Genomic DNA, 21941 nt, shown 5'->3' on the forward strand with positions numbered 1-21941 from the left:
TCATAATAACTGTAATTTACAGTCGAATATTATGGCTTTATAATTGTATAGCTTTAGAGTGTGTCAATGTTAATTTCGTGTCTTTTAATATCTTTCTATGTTCTTATCGCCTGATGAAGTCGTTCTTGACGAAACATGTTGCGTTTTTACAAATAAATGTCATTGTGTTATAATTCTCGGGTTTTAAGTCAGTTAATTTAGAAAAATGAATAAATATATATATATATATATATATATATATATATATATATATATATATATATATATGTAGAAAGTATTTTTACCTTGGGTATAAATATGTTAAAGATACCAAGTAATTTTAAACCTGGTTTTACTCCATTTCCCAAGTAAGCAAACAGACTAAAAGTCAAGTTTGCGCCTGCAATTGATGCAAGTCTAACTGATCCCACAGGTAGTGCAGGACCAGGGCAACTCGTGGCAAAGGTGGAACAAGCTCCGATCACTAATCTTAATATTTACCCTTAATGCCAAAACACATCTCCAAGATATATATATATATATATATATATATATATATCCATGTAGTAGGTCCCCTAATACATGGATATTTTTCTTCATCACCTTAACAACCAACATCCTAATATAAAATTTACTGCTGATCTGGAACAAAATAACTCCTTACCTTTCCTGGATGTAATGATTACACGATGCTCTGAAAGATTAAAAATCTCTATATACAGGAAACCTACTCATACCAATAGATATCTGCATAGTCATTCTCATCATTTCCCACCACAGAAACTTGGAACTATATCTACCTTAGGACACAGAGCACGCTCTCTTTTGAATGAACCGGATGAACTCCAAAAAGAAATAAATCACCTATCTCTTATCTTCAAACAAAATGGATACTCCGAAAAAAACGATTAAGAAATTTCTTCTGGATCCTCCTAGACAGTGCACCACAGAAACTAATAACAATTTTAAAGGTAGCATCTCCATCCCATACATTAGCACAGTCTCTAACAAATTGGCTAAAAATTGGTCCTTAAAAAATACATCAGGACGTCCTTCACCACACTTCCAAAAATCCATTCACTTATCAGCCATCCAAAACCTATTCATCACAACCTAAAATATCCAGTTGTATATAAATTATGGTGTGATTGCAATATCTATTATTTTGGACAAATCTATTGAACAACGTATCGAGGAGCATAAGAGAGACATCTCATATAAAAGATCACGTGCAACTGCGTTGTCAAGTCATGTTCTTTTCTCAAACAATCCTAATGATAATCTCCAAAGTCACTCCGTTTGCTGGGATAAATCAGAAAATATTTTTCGCAGTGGTGATGAGTTCGAAAGAAAAATCGTGGAATCCAGGGAAATCATCCTGAATCCTGAACACTTAAACATCAATTTGAGTTATAACATCCCAGATAGCCATACTGCAGTTATTCAATATTGGCGTTCACGAGAGCCTGCACGCACAAACGCAATAAACAATAGCGCGCCTGTTAGAACAACTTAAAAAATACAACGTGTTTTGTTTCAATTATGTGTTGCAATTTTTACCTATAATTTTCAGTTTTTTAGATGCTTCAATTTTTATTACTATTCTCTTCCTTTAATGAATACCTGATGAATAATGTAAATATATATAAATATACGCTGCTTAGAATAAAATTAACGGACACTCACATAGGCAAGATGCATCGTGCCATGTAACGAGCCACATGTTTGTAGCCGGTATAAATTAAACTAATTGGGAGCGAATTGGAGGTTCCACTCTGGAAAGAAATAGTATTCACCATTTTAAGCATCCAATGTGCAAAATATTTTGTAGGAAAATATGAATAATCAACCACCCAGAGTTAGAATTTTTGCCGCGAGCGAAGTTATGCTTTTATGGTGGCAATAATCTTCAGATTCCTCCATCCCGACTATATCAACAGACCACACCATGGAAAAGCAGAGTTGATTTTGCTGTGTACACTATATGCTGAGCATCATGAGCTCATTAGTACCCCTACCTGGTGGACAGCTTGAGTCACTTTCTGTTCTTAAAGTTCGAACATTCTAGGAAATTTTCTCATGGGTGACTTCACATATGGAACAAGAACACATGTGATATACACCCATAAGTCAAAACATTATGGCCACCTAGTGACCTGTTGAAGCTCTTCTGGCAATGTCTGCACCCACTTGGCATTGACTCCACGAGACCACGGAAGGTGTCCTGGGCATTTTGGACCACCTATACAGTATTAGTTTCGGAGGTTCTGCATAATCCCACAAATGTTCAATAGGATTCAAAACAAGAGAATTAGGCTGCTGAACAAACGGAATGCTTGAATTGCTCTTCGAACTATGCTTGCACAATGCTAGCCTTGTGACATGGAGCGTTGTTCTGATGGAAGAGTCCAGATCCATCGGGTCACAGTGTCACCATATAGAGCAATATATTAGTAGTAGTCAAGAAGTGCTCAATGGGGATGAGAGGACCCAGTGTGTCCATGAGAACAATCTCCATACCAGAATATCACCACCGACGTGTTTCAGGACAACAGTGCATTCTGGTTGGCCAGAAATAGGCTGGGTAGTCATAATATTTTAGCTCATGAGTGTAAATATTATGTTTTCTATTTGAGTTTTAAGTCAGATATATGGCCTAAATCCATACGACTGACGTTGACTCGAATGTGGAATTAAATACTGCAAACAGTATTGCGCAAATTCAAATATCATCCAAAAAGTGCTTTGTTAGTGCAGTTGGAAGAACGACACGACATGTGTTTTTCGGTTGTAAAAGATCTGGCTTCGCTTCTTGTTGTGAAAAGAAGAATCGCTATATTCCTTTTTCCAGCGAAGATCAGTCACCCAGTATCATGCAAAAAATTTTAGGTTTTCCTCCAGCCAATAAAAAAAAAATCTTTTTTTTTTTTTTTTTCCTTTCTCAAGGTAGAACACGGCGACATAAAAATGATACTTTCATATCCGAGCATCAGTAACTCAGTCTGTAGCGACGATGCCTTTAGTTATAAAGAACTAACTTTCGGTATCGTTAGTACGAGAGGAACTTTTATAGTGTCTTTGCAATTAGTGCCAGTCTCGTGTAGGTGGCCGGGGGTTTTTCATCACGTAAAACAAGAAAACCAGTAGCATGACTTACCCGCCAGTATGAGCCGTACGACTTATATCGTCATCTCAAGACCCACTGGCTCCACCCAGAGGTGAGGCCAGGGGGGCCTTTCCCCCCCAAAGAAAAAGGAAAAAAACACTAGAAAATTTTTCAAAAATCTTTTCCTAATTAAAATTATTTTTTTTAAATTTATGTTGTGTCGTGTCTTCTATTTCTATACGACTTATGAATTAGCGATCATCGCAGATGCTCAGTCATAGGTCGTATGGGATGTATAATGCGTATTCTCAAATCGTCTACTCAACTCTCCCTCCCCCACTCCAAGATTAAATCCTGAGTGCGCTACTGATCGTCATAATAATAAAATAAATTGTACACATTACGTGCGCATGAAAAAATAAATAAATAAACCATTAATTCTTATGTTGTCTTCATTTTTGTTCATGAGAGAACCAGTTTTGGTTGTTAAATAATGATGAAATATGGAGACAAGGTACCGTGAGTTTATGTTTATCAATTGCACATATTCTCTGGCCTGTTTTCCTATCTAAAATAAGCACACGTAACTGATCCGTTAAGAATGACAAAAAAAAAAAAAAAAAAAACTGGTTTTCGAAATTGCTATTCCTGCAAGAGACCGGCTAAATTCACCTTTAGGTGTAAAACATGTAAACACAACGACCTTCTGAGCATAGCACACAGCCGTCGTAATCCACTAAGCAACTAAGAAAATGCCCAGGAGAAACTTTGACTGAAAGCCTTAAAAAATTAATAATTGGATATATTTTCATTTATTATTTTATGTTTCATTCCTTGTTTGAAACATTTAGATGGTCTAATAAAGCAATCATTATTTACATTGGTTTCAAAATGGGATCATTATAATATAGACATATTACATATATAACTGTTAATGACAATATTTTCAGACAGAAAGTTTTTGCAAGCGATCGATAATAATGGATTGAGTCAATCAATAAGTATCTAATATAATTTAATATGGTATTTATTTATATATGATATCGATATCTTCTGTGGTTCACCGCAACTAAAAGTATGGATAGACTAAACAGTAATAAATTCAATAAGATCAAAAATATAAACGAAACAGTTTGTATCAAAATATTCATTTTAGTGAGTAGTTCTTATGAAGTTCGTATATGCACTTCTGTGCATTTCGTAAAAGTGGCATTTCGGTATACTTAAGGACTACATTACTGGCAATAGAAATAAAAGTTTAAGTAGATTCTTTCAAGTACTGAGAGGTGAATAACTATATAAAAACGAAATCTGTTTTATTATTACTTTTAAAATATTAATATTACATTTTACAATATTAATTTTTTAAAAAAAATTTACACTTGCAGGAAATAAATTAAGACATGAATTGACAGTAAAGTGGTGCGTATGAAAAATACGTGAAGGTAAAAAAGCGCAATTAGTCAGTCAAGACAAGAGACTTTTAGCATTTTTTTTTTTTTTTCTTGGTGGAATCTATGAAATCGACTACACTTGCAGAAAACGGACAAACGGACGCAAAGAGAAACATGAAGAGGATACCTACATCTATATGGATTGCGTCTGCAGGAAACGGAAGCGAAAAGAAAAACCTTTTGTCACAGAAGAGCTGTGAGGAAACTGTTATTCACCATGAAGTTACATCAGCATCTAACCTACATCGACTGTACCTTACGGAAGAAGGACACAAAGAGAAATCTTCAGATATAGAAGAGATTGTAAAGGAAATGAAGAACATGATCAACTATTAGAAAATAAATATATTTTAGACCATATTTCTGAATTATTTTTATCTTTCTGGCGATTAATTATAAACTCTTTTTTTATGATCGATTAGTTAAAAAAAAAGGGCAAGTTGAAGTATAAGTTTACATTATTTTTTCCGTTGAAGAATGGTTGACAAAAATGTTCTATTTATTACAAGAACGTTATTACGTATTATTACAATAACACGTTTTGAAATAACGGAAAGGTAGTTGATTCGTACTTGGCTGATTTTTCTATAAAAATGATAACGTATGTTGTCTTGTTACCGAATTTTTAATAAACATTTAAGTAATTTAGGAATTTCATTAAAAAAATTGTTACAAGACAACAGACGTCTTTTGAATTTTTGCCACGATTTTTTGTGGCATTGCAAAAGTGACTGAAAAAACCGTCGATATGGGTTATATGCTGGTGTAACTTCATGTTGAATAACAGTTTTCACTCACTTTACAAGCTCTTTTGTGACAAAAGCTTCTTTTCACTTCCGTTTCACGCAGTCCATATAGATGTAAGTATCCTCTCATGTTTCTCTTTTTTGTAATGCCACGAAAATTCTGAATTGCATATAATTAATTTTTCAATGTGGTAAGGGTGTAATAACTTCATGATTTTGCAGTTATGAGCAACATATAAGGTTTATCTCTGTTAGTAAAACACGGCCTATCGGTAAAGAGTCGAATACTGTTTATCCAAGTGGACATCGAAGAGAAATGTTCGAGAAACACTGCTTTAAAGGATCGTCATCAAAACTGCAAACAACTAAACAATGAAACGTTTTTAAATTGTTGGATTCTTCAGTTTGTTCAATAATCTTCTGAAAAGTCATTTAAATGACGTTAAGAATAATCCGGAAAAAAAAAACATCACCTTGAACCAGAAATTCAAAATAAATTAATAGCATTAAAGCTGGGGAGGAAAAAATACTAGACGTCAGTAATGAATAAATAAAAGAAGCAAAATATTATTCACTAGTACTAAGTTGACAGATAGAATGAACATGGAAATGGAATTTATACAGTTATAAGGATTAATTACCTGAAATAGCACGTGATGGAGGGAGCAAGAGGGTTTAAGAGTGTTGAATCTGGTAATAACATCACAAGATTTACCTATAACTGCAGTAGCAACTCTACCTCCTATCGGGGAAAGTGACCATACAGTCTAGTCCTGGTAGGGTGCTCAACATTTTCAGTCAAGAAACGGTTTATGTAGAACTTCAAAGCTTGTGATTATGATATACTTAGGGGACAAGTTGTACCAGTGTCATGGCATAAAAAACTACATGGAACGAATGTCCTTAGTGGTCAAGGATTGTTTGAGCGAGGTAGTATCAGAGTGCGTACCCAGGTCAGGAGGATAAACCGAGTAAGGATTAACTGGATGAAGAACAATATAAAACAGGAGCTACAAAAAAAAAAAAAAAGAAAGAAAGAAAGAAAGAAAGAAAGCACTGTGGAAGGAATATAAACAACAAGGTGATCAGTATGTCCATGAGCAGTATAAAGCAAAAGCAAGAACGGTAACTAGTATGATAAGGAAGCTAAATCATATTTCGAGAGAAAATTAGCTAAACCGGCCAAAGTAAATCCAGAAGATAGCAGGCAAGAGAAAGAACGATTATGGAAAGATAACTTTACTCAGTGTTGATGAGAGGAAATTGACAAAAGCAGAAAAAATAGTTCAGTTACTCAGTGATCACTTTGCAAGGATATATCATCCAGGTGGTGATTTTGTGTTAACTGTCATGACAGAGACTGATGAGAGAATTGAGCCAGATGAACTGAAGTGCTCACTATATTGAAAAATACAAATGTGAACACACCAGTGGGCCTGGACGGTATGTCAGATCGTGTGCTACAAGAATGTGCAAGTGAACTGGCAGTGCCCTTGACAAAGTTGTTTAATCTGTTCTTAGATTTCATATTTGTAGATTTAGGGACTCAAAAACACACGTGTTGAACAGATTATTTTATTAATTACAAATAAAATAAAACTTGACGTTTCGACCTCTATATCGAGGTCATCATCGGAAGACTACAACTGCATACAGAACCAAGCTACATGCTCATGCTTTCTATATCAGTAAACTAAATCTACGTAGTTAATAAATCTTTTTTCTAGCCTGACCTCTAGTGATAGAAAGGAAAAACAAAAATAAATAAAGAAATAAAATTATTTAAAAAAATATATAAAAAATATTAAAATATATATATATATATTATAAATAGATAAATGTAACTACAATAAACTGTTAGAGTCCTATGTATTAATATTCTGGATAGTTACAAAATGATTTCTTTCAGTTGCTATTGAATGATCTAAACACTTCACCAGGTCACCTGAAGACGAACACAAACGACACATTAAATACCTGCACTTCGGTAAAACAGGCCTTTCTGACCATGCACTCCAAACATACCATAGAATTGACTGGAAAAATACCAAGTCCCTACACCGCACCAAAACCTGGTTTGAGAGAAAATTTAAAGAGTCTTGTGAAATGCTCAAACACAACCCAAATCTCAACAAAAATGATGGCCTCGCCATTTCAAGAATGTGGAGGACCCATCTACAACCTGTATAACATCCTAAGCTAGCATTAGAAAAATTCTCACTACAAGAAGACAACCTGGTGACCTGGTGAAGTGTTTAGATCATTTAATAGCAACTGAAAGAAATCATTTTGTAACTATCCAGAATATTAATACATAGGACTCTAACAGTTTATTGTAGTTGCATTTATCTATTTATAATATATATATATATATATATATATATATATTTTTTTTTTTTTTTATAATTTTATTTCTTTCTTTATTTATTTTTGTTTTTCCTTTCTATCACTAGAGGTCAGGCTAGAAAAAAAGCTTTCTAGCTTTCTATATCAGTTTACTGATATAGAAAGCATGAGCATGTAGCTTGGTTCTGTATGCAGTTGTATTCTTCCGATGATGACCTCGATATAGAGGTCGAAACGTCAAGTTTTATTTTATTTGTAATTAATAAAATAATCTGTTCAACACGTGTGTTTTTGAGTCTCTAAATCTACAAATATGAGTGCTGATCACCGTGTAACTCTAAAAGAAAGAATGTTCTTAGATTTGGCAAGGTTACAAGGGGGTGGCAAGAGAGGAAGATAATTCCATTTCATAAAGGTGGCTCCAAGGCCAACTTTATCTAATGGAACTATCCAAGGCAGACGTAGCAAATTAGAGACTAATTGGCATCTCTGAAGTGGAAGTAAAGTATTGGAAAACTTGGTTAAAAGTAAATTTAGGAATAGATGGATAGGAATATGATCTACAGGAGCAGCATGGCTTTGTAAAAGGTTGATGGTATTAGATTACAGGAAATTAATGCGACTAGAGATCTGGGAGTGATGGTGGATAGAGATTTAAAATTCAGAAGACATATCCCAAAATTTGGCAAAATAGCTCAGATTATTTGGAGAGAAAATGATGTTAATGTGTTCTTCACTGGTTAATGTGAAGAACACATTAACAAGCAATGACAGAGAGGTTATTATCCCTCTTTATTAGGATATGATTCGGTCACATGTTGACTACTATGAATAGATATGGTCACGAGAAACATAGTTTCTCGTGAATCGGGAGGTGGTGGAGAGGATTCAGAGACGAGTGACCAAGCAGGTGACAGGTCTGTGGAATGTTCCTTATTAGGATAGACTGAGGGTGTGCGGGTTGCGGGTTAGTTCACAGGTGGAGGAGAGGGGGGGGGATATGATATAAATTTATAAGTTGCTAAAGATATTCTATAAGATTGACACAAAAGAAAATTTTCAATACATGGAGAGTAGAGGGAAAAAGAAGTGGTCACACTTCTAAGTTGTCTAAGAGTGTGGTTAGTAAGGTTGTGCGAAGTAGGTTCTTTACACTGGAGAGTGGTGAATGAGTGGAATAGATTGCCACAGGTGATTGTGAACACACACCAATAGTGAATAAGTTTAAAATGCATGATAGATATTGTGTTAATGGACAGTGTGGGGTCTCCCGCAATCAATGAGTCTTTTGACTTGACAGACCTGTATAAATAATAATAATAATAATAATAATAATAATAAAATATCATTTTAAAATTCTAAAATAAATTGAATAAATTGCATCTTTTTTATGCGATTTCCTATAGTACATTTTTATACCGCGGGTAAGATAAGATTTTTTTCCCCATTTTTATCAATTGTATATTATTTTTGTAATTTTTTATTTATTTTTAGACAGTCCGAAAGCCCTGCTCTAGAAACCAAGCATGTAACTTTTTTAAGCCACTTCAGGCTTTCATCGCCCGGTGGTCTTACACCAGCGAGGAAATTCATTTCCCACCTAAAGACAATCACAAGCATCCCCGGCCTGTTGATTAGAGAGCGATTATGGTAACCACTAGGCCAACCAGTTTGGCAAAAAAAAAAGCACTGTTTGTTTAAAAAAAACTGCTTGCCCAGAGATGGCATAGCCCTAATGACTGCCTTCCTCTAAGCAATCTATAATTGCATTTTATTAGTCGAACACATCATTTTTCTTCTTTTTCGGTAAAAAAATAAAATAAACAAATAAACTTAGACCAAAAAAAAATACATAAAAATCAAAAATTCCAAAGATTAACAGAGAAAAAATTATAATAACATAAAAAATATATAAAATGCAAATATCAGCCACATGATTAATTTTGAAGTTTTGTTTCGACCACTTCTGATGCGCCAGGAAGTGCTGCCATCTACTGGAGATGGGGAAAACAAGTGATTAAAACTTTTACAGAAACGAGCACTTTATAACGAAATTCCAGAAACCGAACAGAAATGTATTTTTTTACTCAAAAATCGAAGAAAGAAGCAAACACTTTATGTATTATTTTAATTAAATTACTTTAGCCTATTAGTTATTTATTTCTATTCTTTATGCATAATATCGCTTGACACATTTAATACTGCTATATCAGAAACACAGTATGTAAAGTTCACAAATATGATTTAAATGCGATATTTCTGATTCCCTATATTAATAATGGAATGTTAATATATTAATATATTATGTTCCCTATATTAATAATTTAATGGCTGAAGTTTCCAATATGGATCCACTCCTGAATCCGTACTGGAAATTTCAAGCATTATTCTCTTCCGTTATGAACGAGTGTATTATCCGTAACAACTAAATAAAATAAATAAATAAATAAAAAGATGCGTTTTGCAATAACATTCTATTTATGTTAATATAGAATGTTAATAATATATGTTATGGAGGGTTTATTTAAAGTCATTTGTAATGTATACCTTTCATATCGTTTCGAACTGTGTTGTCTAATTTTGGTTGCTTAGTTCAGTGATTCTCAAACTTCTGGATGTCAGGGCCCCCTTTGCAAAAATTAAAATATTTCCGGCCCCCCCTCGAAAAAAAATCGTAATAGAGAGATATATTATTATAATAGTTATTGTATTTATATTCAATACAAAACATACACAGCGAATATTGCAAAAATCAAATGCATATATTACATTTTTTGCCTCTTACCGTTTGGTTCTGAAGACGATGCGGGCTGTTCTGGTAAAATATGAAATACTATCCTTTTTTTTTTTTTTTTTTTTTTTTTTATGTCTGTTTCTGCTTCTTCTGATTGTTCACGGGATTTTTTTTTTATTTTTTTATCAGTCACTTATCCATCTCAGGGTTAAATTTTTTAACGTAGAATAGATCAAATAATATCACCACTTACCGATACTGGCACACCACAGACTGAGATAACATGAAATTAGTGAATATTACCTGAATAAGGGAATTCCCGGACCAGGAATATTTTTCTCTTTTGTGATTTTTCTCCCTTTACGGTAATTAAGCCTAACGCGAAACAGACATCCGAGTGCTATTACTTAGTTTTAATACTTTTACGAATTTTAACACGTTCGGTTGAATTTTATTGCTGCCTTGGGAAATCGAACTCACACACATCTAATTAATAACAATAGTTTTTAGTTAGATACTGTGTTTGCCTATGCAACATATGGTTTTGTTTCAGTCTATACAGCATAGTTTCTGTATGAGGGGACATGTGATTCATTAATTAGTGTGTTTTTATCCCAGTTGTCTCTAATTGCACTATTTGTTGAGAAATATATTACGCAGACTCCACATACCTTATTCACTGGCATAATAAAAGTACTTGTTTTTATTGCCTCTGCAGTATAGTGGCTGTTAGGGAGGGGTATTGTTTACCACTGCAAGCGAGTTACTATCTCCCCACATGAACTTGTTTAAGCTTTTTTTCATGTGTGAAGTATATGCGAAACTTTTATTGGTAACAGAAAACTAGCTCGGATGACAGTGATAATATAAAACGAGTTTTGATATGTATATATCAAAGTCAATATCAACAGTCCCTGATTACACGCGTGATGAAAGGAACAGGAAGATTTGGAGCTTCCGAAGATTAGAGAGCATTCGAAGTAAATACAATTAACCACAGCTTTGAAATGAAACATATGAATAAGCAATATTTACTAATATTCATTAAGCGCCGAAATAGCAGAAAGTAAAGTTTGTGAACCAACATCAATGTGTGAATATTTCCATTAAAATATAAAAAATAACAAAAAAGAAATAATAAATAATAAAAGTTAAATACGTTTCTTTTAAAATAAAAAATCTACTTAGTCGTAAAACATTTTAAATTTGTTTTCATTATTTCACGGCCCCCAAGGGGGTCCGCGGCTCACAGTTTGGGAAGCGCTAGCTTAGTTGGTAACGACAAATCCTCTGAGTGAAAAATATCTGTATCCGAGTGCTGTCTAACGCGCTAAAAACTTTATAAGGGTTATTTTAAGTGAAAGTGAGTTAACCTGTCATACAGGGCTGGAAGGGGTTTACTTCACAGAAGCAAACCTTGGAAGGGAGTTCACCTCAAAACAGTCAAACAGACCTTAAGAACACACGTAATTCACATAATTCCCCTCCAGAAAACGCAGATTTTTCATTCCGCAAAGAACACAAGCAATTGACAAACATAACACCCTGGGCATCAAAGTTTTCGTTGATTTACCACAATTCCACTTGACTGGCCTGACAGCTGATTCAAGGCATTAAGTGGACACTTTATGAAAACAATAAACAACAAACTTGACAAATTTTCTAATAAATAGGTTGTCAGATAAATTATCCATTGTCTATTTTCTAATAAAAATTATGATTACATCGAATTTAAATTTAATTACTAATGAATTACTCTTCTATTTATTAATTGATATTCCTTACCAATGCCCAGAAACAGATCAGTTGCAACGATGCAAACGCTAATTTGTGGAATAGAGAAGAGACTGCAAAATGCAATTTCAGTAGCATTTTTTACATTTTGACTCTTCCGACATTGACCAGGTCTTCAATAAGTGACGTTAATTTTCCACCTAAAAGTTTCCGAGAAAATGTGCAACCCCTCCTTTAAGCACTCTCCAACTTCATTGAAAGTCCTATCACCTGTTATTTCGCACGTTTTTCTAATATGTGGCTTCAAAAATATCTTTTCTATAATTTTAATATTGTGGTCGGAAACTTAGATCCATTTCGATCTATAACCTCAGTTGAGCTTTCATTACATTAATTTCAATATGCGTTGGAGGGGGGGGGTTGAATTAAGGAGAGCTATATACTGAGATGTCATTTGCTTTTTTTCACCTCATTCTTTTGTTCTGTTTCCTATTGACTGGGAGAGCTGTGTTCTGTTTCCCCATTTTCCCCATGCGCAGAGGAAACAAAAGAATAGCCATAAACCTAAAAAAGTGCAATAATCACGTCTCTAAAGATATGCCAAAATTCAAAACTGGATTTGAGGAGAACGCAGGTGCTGTTTTCAAATTCAGCTTTTTTTTCATCTCATAAAATTTATTATTTCAGAAATTATGACAGATTTATGTATTTATTTATTTTTATTTATTTATTTAGCAAATTTAGTCCGTGAAAATGGCATTATCTATAACTGAATAACATAAATTAGTGCATATATAAAATATAATAATGTTTTAAATAAATTTAGAACGAATGCAGAAGAAAGAACCTGAAGTACAGTTTTCTGCTTCTACATTTCTGAGCTGCTGCAAAAGTATTGATGATTGCGTAATAATTCAGAGATATTGATAATCCCCTTTTCGACACCATCAATTGTTACTGACTGTTTAATCGATCACGTGCAAATGAATTAAAATAACTTTATTTCGTTTCAATGGGGGAAAGCGATCGTTCTGCACTACAATAGTACATAAGAGTACACAATAGCGATCGTACTTCGATTATACACACGTTATGGCATCATAATGTGTGTCTAATGAAATGAGTAATTAATTTTATTTTATATTATCATTTACTGTCTTACTGTGACAACAGTATTTAATTTAACAGCGTATTTATCTTCACGAAATTCGATTCACAAAAAGGAAGATTAATATAATAATCAACAATAAACTGTAATTCGTACTTTCAACTAATGACTCATCATCACTAATCTCTTGGTTCATATATTTTCGGTATCGCTGCAGGAATTGAATACTAGTCATACAATCGTTCACCGTTCAGGTGATTTACAGATTCCAGGAAACTTATGGAAACTGTCCCTTCTTGCCTTAAATCTACCAAGTAATGCATCCTTGTACTGTATTTGAAAACATAAAAGTTTAATTCAATTACATACTGGTTCTGCTGCTTTCTCTTTTATAATAAATAAATAAGAAAAACAAAATAACCAGTAAGTAAGTTAGGAATTTCCTGACATGGAAAATTCCTACGTGACATTTTTCAGTCAACTACTTGAGATCAATGAATTTAATCATTTCTTTCTTGGGTATCATATTAACACGTATCACCATATCCTGATGGGTACTAAATAAGTAATCATTATGGGTGACTTAAATTATCCAAAAACTGACTGAGTTGCAGAGAAATCGCAAGCAACTTGTGAAAGAAGGAACTCGAGGTCAAAGTGTCAGATTTTATCATAGCGTCAAAAGAGTCTCAGTTAAGAATGTCGTTACTTGACCACTAGATGGTAACGGTTATCATGCCGTACTGATCTGGGAAGTAGCCAGCCACAGGGATGTTCCAATTGTGACAGGTTACATGTTGAACTACAAAGCTGCAAAATTATGGCAAAATCAGAAAATTCTATCTTTGGACACGTGGTATTAGTTATTGAATGGGAAGGATGTCAGCAATGCTTGGAATACTTTTGAAAAGGTGCTGCTTAAATGAAGCAGTAACCGCATATGTCCCTGCAGCTCGAAGAACAAATAGTGTGGGAGTGAAATGGCTGTGTAACCTTATTAAGCAAGAGATCCACAAGAAGAAGAAGATGACATGGAAGGAATATCGTCAGAATAAGAATGAGAGCAGTTATGAAATATCAAAGGCAGGTCAGAAAAATTACGAGCATTATACAAAAGCTAAATATGAGTATGAAAATAAATTGACTGTGCAGGCTACAGGCAATCCCCCCAAAAATTTATCGTTATGTTGCGAGTCAAAGAAAAAAAAAAGAATGTGAATGAATAACTTTAGTAAATGCAGACGGTACCCTTGTGTGCGAAACAGATGATATTGCTCGAATAACGAATGCTCACTTCGCTAAGATCACTCAACCAGGTGTATGTAAACATGGTGCACAGTGCTACTGCTGCATTGGATGAAGAGATAGAGGTGTATGAGGAGAGAGGTTCAAAAGATGTTGCATAACCTGAATAAGAATGGGATATCAGCACATATGTTAAAGGAATGTTCAGTCGAACTGGCCAGGCCTTTCACATGTTCGTATAACTTGAATTTCAGCACAGGAAAGGTTCCATATGAATGGAAAGAATGTATGCTAGATCCCTTGTACACGGGGTGTAAAGAACAGACCTATCAGAATCGTTGAGTAGTGATCTATATTTTAGAGAAGTTGGTAAGAACTCGCATACATTACAGAAATGGGTTAAGATACAAGCTGCACTTCGCAAGGAACTGCATGGGTTTACTAAAGAGAGGTCATTTTTTAGCAAATTGCTCTTATTTTATAATAATATTACTCTCATTGGATAAAGGAAATGGATATACTATGACACCGTTGAACTTTGCTAAGGCATTTGACAGGATACCATATGAAAAGTTGTTGCATAAACGGAATAGAATATAAACGCTTGATTTGGATAAGCGGGTGACTGACAGACAATGATATATGGGGGATGAGGGTGAATCTGTCAGATTTAAGGTGAGTGATGTATCCAAGGGATTAATCCTTGAACCATTACTGTTCAATCAATACATCAATGATATTGAGAAGGACTTGCCAGGAGATCTTCAACTGTTTGCTGATCATGCAAAAATAGGTAGGACAATCAAGGGTACTACTGATATACAGAATTTACAAATTGATTTGAATAGGCTTGAAATGCGAGCAAATTATAATGGCTGTCAATTCAATGTTAGTAAGTGTAAACTTATGCTTTTTAGTTTGATGAAATTTCCGACAACTTAGAGGATAACTGCGACGTTGAAAGAAATCGACAGGAGGATAAATAAGTCATTCTGCCTCTTTACAAGGCTTGATACGATCGCATGTAGATTACTTACTGTCTAGATTTAATCTCCTGGGATAAAAAAAGCTCTGGAAAAGGTGCAAAGATGATATTGGGATTATGAAATGTAGATTATAAGGACAGATCGAGAGCATATGGACTGCATACACTGGTAAACAGGAGAAAGGTTTTTGATAGAGGTCTATAAACTTCTGAAGGATGTTTGTATAGGATATAGACTGATGAAAATTTTCGGTACCGCACTAAAACTTTCACTGTTATTAGCATTTGTCACTTTACAGGTCTTTTCAAAAAGTAAGCAGCTAAGTACATTCACTAAATCCGTGTTCGTTACACGACCGAGCGATCACTTGCTCGACGTTCAACTACAAGAGATGACATGATTCAGAACAGGTTACGCATGATCAACGTCAAAATTAATTATTGTTAGACAATCAATTCGTTTCGTATACAGTTGACCCTTGAACAACCTGGGGGTTAGGGGCGCGCCGGACTCCCAAAAAATTAACTACTAATAGCCTACTGTTGATCGGGAGGCTTACCGATAAACATAAACAGTTGATTAATACATATTTTGTATAGTATGTGTGCATCATGTACAGTATTATATACTATATTTTTTACAATAAAGTACACAAATCATCTGAAATTTGCAGATGATATTGTCCTAATAGCAGATAATCTTGAAGATCTAGAAGAAAGGCTAAATCAGCTAAAAATTTAGCTGATTTAGCCACGCCCAAGCCTCCAAAGTAATTGGATTAAAAATAAATAGAGAAAAAACAAAAATAATGATGAATAAATACATAAAACATAGAACTGTCAAAGTTGAAAAGCACGAAATAGAACAAGTTACTTCATATGTATATTTGGGCAAATTGTATTCCTTTGAGGATTGCCAAAGAAAAGAGATTGAACGAAGAATTCCTTGGATGGATGGCTTATGGGAAAATGAGAGACATATTCAGAAGTGACATTCCTATGAGTCTAAAAAAAGCTTTCGACCAGTGCATACTTCCTGTCCTAACATACAGAGGAGAAACATGGACTTTAACAGAAGCCTAAACACAAAGCTGAGAACAACGCAACATCGTATGGAGAGAAGTATGCTAAAAATAACATTAAGAGATAGGAAGACAAATACTTGGATAAGATCTCAAACAGGTGTCATGGATATTGTAAAATACATTAAACAGGCTAAGTGGAGATGGGCTGGCCATATTGCCAGATGCAGTGACGGGAGATGGACTAGAAAAACAACAGAGTGGAGACCAGTGGATGGAGCAAGACAAAGAGGAAGACCGATAAGAAGGTGGAGAGATGAACTGGAACAAATTGCAGGAGTGAGATGGATGGGAGAGGCAGTAAACCTAGTGGTCTGGAAAATCATGGGGGAGACCTTCGTCCAGCAGTGGACAGAACCAAAAGGTTGAAGAAGACTATATTTACATCATCTGTTTACAAGATGAATTGTATGTCTGTCAGCACATACATCAATATTGTCTTAATACATACAAAACACTGTAGATGTTATACGTGTTACTAATACTAGACATCAAAGGTGAAAAGATAATGTGAAAAAGAAATTCATATTTATTTACATGTATAACAATTCATGCATTGATAACGAAGAAGCAGCAATATGATTGCTTTATGTAGCCTAGTGTAATCGAACGATTGCTTCACGGTAGCCTAGCCTATACACTAATGAATGAATCGTTATAAAATTTTATTTAATGCTAATGAATCAATTTAATTAATTCATAACAGTTAATTTTATGCAGTAATGATTTAATGCTGCATCTTTACGTTTGTTTACATTTCTCTCAACTGCGAATGGCGTCATGTACGATTTGTAAGTGTTCGTGTGCGTAAGTTTTGATAAATCTTAACTTTTTATAATAGGTTTGTGTATACTTTATGGTAGAAAATGATAAAATAGACTAGTGTCTACATATATTTTAGGCATTCATGACATACCTAACTCTTTCTTAATTTTTTCAATATTTATAGGCTATGGGGTTTGTATGCAAGTTTTTTTCAACTGTCGCAAATCTCCAAAACATTTTCCCAACATGTTTATCCAAAAAAACCGCGTATAAGTGGAACCGCACAGTTCAAACCCGCGTTCTTAAAGGGTCAACTATAATTTATTATTTTATTTTATTTGTAACGCAAATGCAGTTATTTTCTTTCATTTATTTTTAACTAAATACCCTCTCACCTTCAATATGGACGAATGGTGGAAATATGCATCTAATAACAGTTCAAGTAATATGCATTGCAGTACAATTAAGGGTATCGAAGATTAAAGTAATAAACCTTCAAGAGAAATTAACTTAGGAAAGAGGATTACAAAGCCAGAACTTCTTAGATTAGGCAATATTTTGACGAATATTAGTGATTACAGCGATATTCGTGAGAAATTGTATTCTATCATGCAGCATTATGAAACGAGTGAATGAAACCATCGAAAATGTAAGGCCATTTAGAATGAAAACATACTCTAGTAAGCAAATATATGTTTAAGTAAATAAATCACTTGAACTCTCTTCCACCAGAAACGCCCTGAAAGCACGTTTTCTTCGCATTAATCCAATGAACATATTGTTTTGCCTTCATATGAAGTTTCACAACTAACAGTGAAATCAGGTTACCTGCATGTTGTTGTGGAAAAAGAAATTACTTCATATATCAGGGGAAAAAATCAGCTAACACCTTTTATTCCCTTATAGAAAGTAGGTGAGGCCATTTTAGCCCTAACTTTTGAAGACCGAGGGTGCAGTTCAAATTCCAACGGTAGCCAATCAGAAATAGCTGTCCCAAGACTATCACTTAATTTTAAGCTGCATCTAGTGAAGGGAAGGCTAACAAGTACTGCCATCACGTAGTTCCTAACCTTAACACAATATTTTTAACGTCTGAAGTAATGTGGATTCTACGGTGAAGAAAAACTCGAGTTACCATGAGTAAAAACCAACTGGTTCGTGCCAGATTAACTCCGGAATCGGTCGAAGAAAGGCTTAGAAAAAGTTCTTCTAGTCTGCGACTAGAATCGCAATATAATATATATCTCATCTTCCTTTTCCCTCTTTTACTTTGCTGTGTCGAGTGTTAGTTAATCATCGGACCTCAAACCGTTCACAGGATAAGGTGGTCAGCCCTACGCACCGGTGTATCCTATGTCCTGTTGAGTTCTCAAGGCCTGTTTGCCTGCTTTGTGGGATGAAAAACCCCAGGTTAAACTGCGGAAAAAACCCAACTGTCCATGCCAAAGACCGGATATCTTGGCTATGACTGAGGAAGATCCTTCAGCTTCAGCTCCTCACGTCACCGACAGGAATCGAATCTAGGACACTCCTTCCCGTGGCATATAGCTGCGAAGCGCACAGCCACTAGGCTAACCTCGCGGACATATAATATAATATAATATAATATAATATAATATAATATAATATAAATAAAATTATGTAACTATATATTATATAATATAAATAAAATTGTGTAACTACATATATATTATAAATATAATTCTATATTATTATATAATTATAATATACAATGTTGCACACTTCGAATTTATACGAATTTAAATATTCGTTTTTATTTATATGTCCACTTATTAATAAAAATGAGATACTTATGTGACATTTTGTTTAAATTAGTTAAATCTGAATTACAAGACGCTAACGTAAACAGCTTTAAAGCGCAAAGAAAAAAAAGTAGAAACGGAAATGAAAATTAAGTATTTTTGTATTTTAACTGAATTCCAAAAGAAATATGCCAACACAAGTGTGATTTATGCAGCAATTAAAGAACATATTTTGATTCTTGAATCAAATCAATATTTTCCTCCTACTAATGCTAGTGAAATAGTGTGAAGAGCTCTTTTATTATTACCACGGAAAAAGGGAGAAATATTACAAATGAATAAATGTATTTCTGCTTCATTCATTTCTAATATTTACTGAACTTCCCGATGAGCACTGTCTTGTAAAGTCTTTTAGATAAACTTACCTTGATTAATTTTTGAGTGAGTAACCAAAAGTGTGAAACTGGCTTCTGGAAGTTTTTTTTTTTCTTTCCTGAAAGAAAAAAAAAAAAAAGCAAAACAACAAAAAATTACAGAATTAGACTGGAATCCGAATTAAATTGACTTCACCCTCCCCTTCCTCAGACAAGACACAATTATTATTATGTGCCAGACAACATCTTTCCCATGCGTTATTTTCATACTTGAATATTAATAAATACATAATATATAAGATGCAGTGATTAAACTAACAATGAATCTGAATCTTTTATTTATTACAAACCTCTTTACTTAATTTAAGTAACTTAACTTTATTTAAATTTTACTTTACTTTACTCTTTACTCAATTATTTAAGTTAATGTATTCAGAAAAAAAGTATTAAAGTACAAGCCATTAGGAAAAAAAAAAAAAAAAAACCAGGACGCCCTCTTAAAAGATTCAACGATGAAAGGCCGGAACAGGCCACGCTAGGCCTAAATCCTATATGCATGATGATGATGATGATGATGAATGTGTTCAGATCTTTTTAATTATTATTAAACCACGTTTTTTTTTTCTAAATAATACTGCTTCTAATATATGAAAGTTCACGATGTGCTAAAGAAGAACGTTTTGTAATGTGACGTCGTGTGGGTATATATATCCATATAGAGATTCATCATCTCACAACGATTCTGGTTGTGAGATGATCCCCCCCCCCTCACTCCACGGGCACAAATGTCTCTTCCAGCAGAGCTACGAAGGCGTTTATAGCATAACATAGAGTTTTTGTTGGAAGGGTTATGGGATTAGTCCGCGCATGTATGTAACCTGCCCTTCCCTCCCATCAGTCATTAGAGAGAGAGGAACGTATATTTACTTGAGCAACAATTCAAATGAACTGTAAAAAATTTAATAAATAAAATATGGTGTTGATGTTGCATCCTTTTTATGCCACGCATTCTTACAAAAATGTGGCTAAGTAAGGCAGTTAGAAAAAAAAACGTCTTATAAAAGACAGATTCAATCGGTCTTTTATAAGACAAATCTGATTTATCAAAGATATTCAAATCACGTGAGAAAACTTTAAGAGCTTTATTCGAGTGTTAAAATACTGACCTGAAGTAGTTCAATAGTGTGTTTCTCCTTTTATTTCCAACCTTCTCCGCAAGGTTATGGTTTCAATAATCCGTAGCACCATGCGGACATACTTGGACAACAAAACGTGTAAATAATGGGTAAAAAGAGAATTGATACGAGTTCTATGAGAGAGAGAGAGAGAGAGAGAGAGAGAGAGAGAGAGAGAGAGAGAGAGAGAGAGATGCATTGCCCAAGAATCACATGATCTATAATGTATTTTATTAATAGTAGGGGAGTTTTAAAATTAGGTTGTAATGCAAAGTATTTTACTTTAGGATGAAAGTAGTAAATAGAATCCTAAAGACAGAAACATGTAGTAAAATAAACTGCAAACAAGGTTTTATATACACGTTATTTATAAATCTTTAGCTCTCATTAAACAACTTTTACAAACAGGTTGCTACAGTTCATGAAAAAAAAAAAAAAAAAACTAATCCACTGAGATAAATTAGAGTTTAATTACCTCGCTGGTCATCACAAAGTCCAATATAATTATATGTATTTAAACTGAAATTAGTTATCAGCTATAAAAAGAAATGATCTTTAAAAGTAAATAATGATACTATATTATGCTAAGTATAAAACACATCACAAATATTTTACCTTTGTTATTTCAGTATTCATATATGTCGAGAGATTGGTAAGGCATTAAATTTTCACTCATTAATACTATCACAAAATATCAAAATTATATTAACTAGCAACGTTACAAAGCCACACATTACCAACAGACGACGCGTAACTTCTGAAATATTACTTGTTTACATAATTGGGAAATAATTCTTATTGGTGACGTTAGGATTTTTTATTTAAATAAATGTCAAAGAGTTCGCACAAAATATCCCAGGAAGGTGTTCCATTAGTTAGACAATTCTTTACAATTACAATGCAATAGAAAAAATAATAAGAAGAAAAAAACTACGGTGGTAATGTTTTTGTTTATGAGTAGCTATTCTTCCAAAGAAATAGTATGATACAAGCAAGCATCATCATTCTAATATACGAGAAAAGCCCAGAATCAGATTTAATATATATCTTTGTTGAAAAGAAAGGAATATTGCTAGCCAAGTTCATTTTACAGAAATGTATTTTTATTTAAGTAAAATATGTCCCTTATATAGATTTAAAGGTATTCATGTTCACATGTTACTATATTTTAATCTAAAGTAATTAATCAAGTAATTCGTAAAGAAAATTATCGCATTTCATTCATTTGAAATAGCTTTTTATATAAAAAAAAAACTATTTCGCAGAATCATAGCTGAGTAACCGTTATGGTATAGCCGCGTATTTATTATTGCTAATACATTAACAATACTCATTAACAATCTAA

The sequence above is a fragment of the Typopeltis vanoorti genome, chromosome 7 (genome assembly GCF_054136105.1).
Source record: "Typopeltis vanoorti isolate ZY-2024b chromosome 7, IOZ_Tvanoo_1.0, whole genome shotgun sequence".
Lineage (NCBI taxonomy): Eukaryota > Metazoa > Arthropoda > Arachnida > Uropygi > Thelyphonidae > Typopeltis > Typopeltis vanoorti.